The sequence below is a fragment of the Saccostrea cucullata genome, unplaced genomic scaffold, assembly GCF_032062105.1.
Source record: "Saccostrea cucullata isolate Sc308-1 unplaced genomic scaffold, CSIRO_AGI_Scuc_v1 ctg1451, whole genome shotgun sequence".
NCBI lineage: Eukaryota > Metazoa > Mollusca > Bivalvia > Ostreida > Ostreidae > Saccostrea > Saccostrea cuccullata.
Window position 1 is genome coordinate 44,078 of NW_026920896.1, and position 6,003 is coordinate 50,080.

A 6,003-nucleotide genomic window follows, 5' to 3' on the forward strand; every position below is an offset into this window, starting at 1 on the left:
ATTTATTTTATTAAAAGAATCAACTAATCATGTTAACTTGTTCAATTGTTAAATTCTTGTTGTACTAACATACCCCATGTAGGGGCTTTAGTGAAATAAAAAGTTTCAAAGTTTTTCAAGTTTTAAAATAATAGAAGGTGTGCTTTATTTCAAAATATAGTGATTAATAAATAAAAAATAACACATATTGTTAATAAGAAAATTATCAATAAGTGATTTTAAATTATTTTAAATTATTTTAATTTGATTATTTACATTTCTTTTAAATGAACAACTTTAATATTTTAAGTTCAAGCTTACTGAGCATATATTATACATGTAGATGGAAAATTATCCAATTTACAGTAGGCCCTACATTATTAATTGAATTGACATCTAACATGCAATTATGAGTGAATAAATAATATTAGATAGAAATCTGAGTTACAATTTAAAAAAAAATGCGCACAGTTGTAACCGGCAATATTTTAAAAGATACATGTATGTATTCATCAAACACTTTAATTTTTTACCTGTGTAACTTTGTGGGGCAAGATAAACTTAAACCTATTTTTTCTTTACATTTTATATAAAGGATGAAAAAAAATCTCTTTCACAGAATGATATTGAAAGGGAGTGTTCGCGAAATCGGTGAAATCCAGAATACGATTGATACTTTGTTTTTATATAATGCTGATGATAGTTTTATATATGTCTGACAATCAAGAGTATTCACAAAGATCACTGAATATTTTTTTCTCTTATTGTGGTCAATTAAAAATACATGTATATCTACACAAGACTTAGAAGTCCCAAAGCAAATTTTGCAATTGAAATTTGTCATAAAAACCTATTGAGGTATAAAAATGTTTCGAAGCGACGTATCGCATTTTCTGAAGACTTTGGTTGAAATGTGTAAGAGATATTTTGAACTCATGTGAATATATGCGTTTTTGTATAGTTAGAATTTATCGATGACGAAACATTGTGAAATCAATATTTATAATACTGATTTTAACAGCGTGGAAAACTCATCTAGCAATGTTTATATCACAGAACGGCTTGGACGAGAAATGCCCTACCATTCCACAAAATAGACAATGCATTTTTATATTATTTCAAAATACTCTCGTGTAACAGACACTTGTTTCGATAATAAATTTTTAAGTCATTAGTATAATAATAATTAATAATGTTTTTTTTATACTATGGAATGAAACATATGGAGATAACGAACGGTATTCAAGATCAAAGGTCCATAAAACAATACTAAATAGGGGCAGAGCAACACGGACCTCCAATTCATCGGAAGAGAGATTAGGTGCCATGGAGGAATGAGCATCCCCTGCCGACAGTCACACCCGCCGTGTGCTCTTTGTCATGATCGGGAAATAACGGAAAAAATCCTCGTCAATTCAGTGTATAAATAATGGACTAACAAATTTTTTGAAAAACGTCAGTCAGCATTTGATTCAATAAATTGTATTTGCTGAAAAGGTCATTGTATCGACTGTAGAACTTACGAAATGATAACTTTAATCGAGACCGCTGAAATTTTTGTTACATCAACTTTTTTGTCAATAATTTTTCTCGCTTTAGAAATTGTTCATGCGTAGAGCATGCTCTTGCGTATCGAATCAACTGAGATATATAAACTCAGTATGCAGGTGATGAAGGTATATTGCTGCATAAATAAGGGAAGTTGAGGATAGAAAAGTTAAAGTCATCATGTTTATCATAAAGCTTGGTTGTTAGATTACCATCAACATATTTTTCAAGTAAAATATCCAAATATGAAACAGTTGTGTCAGACTCTGTGGTATCTTTTATCTAAAACTCGCCAGGATATATCGAATCGACAGAAGAATGGAAATTACTAATTTTTATTGACAATACGTCGTCGATATATCTAAATGTCCAATAGAAGAAAAAATTATTACCGAAACAAATGCCTGTGGTTTATGTACCTCATAATCAACTGTTTCCATCCCGTGTAAATTCAATCAATTAAATTTTATCAGGACTACTCATGGCATCCGTCCAGTACATATAAAAGGGGGGGGGGGGCATCCTTCGCATGTATTTAAACACTCTTGATAATTTACTTCACATCCTTGTAAATCATAATCAAGTTCCATTTCTCGTTTCAAATATTTCATTTAATAAAGACTTCAATGAAATATAACAAAACAGTCAGTACCTCTATACGAGTCTAAGTCCTAGCTGAATTAACATCTCTGGCCTAATAAAATATAGTGGATTGCGGTGTCCGTGCGGTGGAGAAATTATACGCTACTTAATTTGTATAAGTTTACATTATTTTCTCATACCTAAGTCGCTAGTAATTTACAGTCAGTGATGTTGATGACGTAATATGATCTGATCGTTGTGATCGTTGTTGTGAAACTGGCGTTCGCTGCTCATATATATAACCTTCTATAATGGTCACGTGATCACAACAACCAATGAATAACTGTCCTTTCTGGAGCTTCTCAGAACTACTTTACGTACATTTTGTGTAATATACAAAGAAAATAACATCGCTAAAAATGTTCCTTTCTACATGTAAAGTAGGAGAGCTCTATAAATTCTATTCGATATACATAATAAAATAAGTTCAACAAACAATTTGTAATAAAACGGACACACACAATCCACGGCGTAGTAATACCGGACAATAATGCACACACATAAGTATTACGCTACACATTCAAGTTCCAAAACATTTCGTCAAATAAAACATAATTAAATGACAATACTGCAATAAAATAACATTTAACTATCAATTATAAGCATTTGATAACACGGACAGTGTTATTTCGATCTTATCAATTGTAAAACAACAATGTTTATGTCACATGACTACTTCCTTCGTAAGAAAGATGGCAAGCGCCCAATTTACAACACATGTGATAATGCTGAAATAAGTAAGTAAATTACAGTCGTAATATGGTAGATAATGATGAAAAACTGAGTATTATGCAAAATATTCTAAAGTCCAACCCCCATGCATATAACAATAGTATACAATGCAGGTCTAAATGAATGCAGTATAGATGGTAACTCGTTGATAATTGCCCTCTTGATTGATACCATGTACGCCTACATACCAATGAATGTTCGATCTGTACTTGAATTTATAACTCCTCACTTAATGGCTAAAGCATCGACTCAATATATACTGTAGGTTACAAGTGTCGCCAAAACATATAAATTCTGTTGTCAATTACAGACGGAACTGAGGCTCCGGCCCCTGGAGACGGTGTCGGAGGACTCTATTGCTGGAGACATCTCTGTCTCCAACATGACAATACCACATAGCCTACCAGCTCCAAAAAGGGCGATACAGATAGTTAAGAATTAATCAATGTTTTACAGACTTTCAAGAAACTAATTAAAAGACGTGTTCGGTTCTTGCTAAAGTTCAAGGAAAGTTGAATCGAGAATTTTGTAAAGTGATTCTTAAGCAAACAATATAATAATGAACACTTGGTATACTGTGAGCATTGAGATCACAAAATAATATACCACAGCCTCTCGTATGTTTTGTAATCAGCAAGGTGAAGTCCACGTTTTGTTATGGTAGACCCGAAATAAGCGTCAGATTAAAAAAGTAAAACAGGAGGTACACAATGGCACTATGTAATGAAGAATATGAAAGTATGATAATCATTATTTTTTTTATTCAGCGTTTTTGGAGGAATTGCAGATAAGAGATGTGTACCCCTCAATATTATATAGAAGGGATGGCAGTGTCTATGTTTTGCTTTGGTAAACCCGAAATGGTTCACAGTGACACCGTGTAACTAAGATTCTGTGGAGTCACATTAAATTCATTCAGTTGTACATGTACTTGGATGGTTAACTATTTATGAGCTAGCTGATCTGTACAAAAACCTAAAACATAACGGATGGAAGAACGGACATCCCCATCACTATATGCATATCCCTTTGCATTTCAACCGGGGATATGCAAGCGGAGGGTATAATGAGGAGCGTATGCATTGTACAATCATTCGATTAATTAAAGTCGAGACTTTTGATATCATTGACAGCCCCGTTATTAGCAGACCTATTTTTGTATCCATATGAAGCAGAATTTTCCAAACACTTATACCTGAAAAGAAGAAAACACTTGCTGTGGAATTCAATAGGACATTTAGATATATCGAAGACGTATTTATTTATCATTTTTGTCGATACTATATATTCCAATGAGCTTGAAAAACAAAGATACCACAGAGTCTGACACATCTGTTTCATATTTAGATATTTTACTTGAAAATGAAGTTAACAGTTTCCCTTTCTTATGCAGCAATCACAGGCCTTTAGATCGCTTAGGAAAAAGAATTGAGGTGTTGAAAAAAAAAAAATTACACACAATTTTTTTAAGCGATCCAAATGCCTGTGGCAGCAATATACCTTCATCACCAAATTCAGCAATCAATTTTATATCTCTCAGTTGATTCGATGCACAAGAGCACATATGAACAATTGCTAAAAGAAATTATTGACAAACAAGTTGGTGAGGCAAGAATTCAGCAGTCTCGTTTAAAGTCATCATCTCGGAATTTCTGTGGTCATACAGGGTGTGAAATGGAAATCCGTATTGGGCGAGGCGAAGCCGAAACCCAATACGGATTTCCATTTCACACCCTGTATGAATCCGTATTAGGTCACTAACTGATTTTGTTACGAATTTATCCCGCTGAAGACCTTTTTCAATATAAAAATAATATTTGTGCATATTATGAAAATATTAAGTTTTAATCCAATAACAATCAACATAAAATATCGTTAGGGTAACAAGAAGTTTAACTAAACTACCTACGTAAACGTTTCTTAACGCCATTTTTATTTACAAAAGCAACGCTTCGAACGTAATCGTGCGCGATTTTCATATTACTCCTTGACGGCGACGTAATTCGGAAAATCTCAGGGCGTCATGTGACCAGCCTTTATCCAATCAGCAATCTACAAATTTGTCTGAAGCGGGATAATGACTAAAATATATCCTAATTGTTAGGCCATTATATACACACTGAATTATCGACGGATTTTCCCTTACTTCCCAATCATGACAAGGATCACACGGTGGATGTGACCGGTCGACAGGGGATGCTCACTCTGCCATGGCACCTGATCCCATCTCTAATGTTTTGGAGGTCCGTGATCGCTCTTCTCCAAATTTGTTTTGTTTAAAGAACTTTTGAACTTGAAAACCTAATATTTCAGACATCTCATCTGCAGCTACTTATACCACTGATTGAAATTTAATTATGCCTTTACAGGTTCTGTATTATATAGTGCCATTATGCACCTCCTATTTTGCTTTTTGATGTTACACTTACTTTGGGTCCCCGAAAGCAAAACATGGATTTTGCCATTATTATCATATGGGAGGCGGTAGGGGGTGTTCATCATTTTGTGAGCTCACTAACCCTGGTTAAATATAAGTTAAAAGAGTAAAACGTGCGTGCAAGTATTTTATATTTATTAAAGAGGTTGTTTGTAATTTCTCATAAAACATATTTGTAGTTCTGTTGAACTTCCTTGTTTGATAATATGAAATATCCATATAATGAACAGTCACTAAGCTCAAAAGTTTATTGAAACAATTACAAGATGTGAATAGAGAAAACCTAGTCCTAAAAAATCATATGAGATGGGATCAGATACCATGGAGGAGGTAGCTTTCCCTTTCGTCCAGTCACAACTTCAATATCCCACTTATCATGTGCGGATAAACAAGTATCCAAAGATAATTCAGTGTAAAAAAAATAATGGCTTAACAATTTCTATGAAAAACCCGTCATCACCCGACATAGACTGAAATTTTAAACACGATCATTGATTCATTGATTCTTCTGTAATCTGCTCTACGTGTTTTTGATTTTGTAAATAAGTGTTTTAATACAATTACATTGAATAATTTGTAAAATCTCTGAAAAGATGGACGAAAGGTAGAATTATGGACTGCGGGATTTAACTGTTTTGTAGCAACAACATTTTTATGTGAATAAT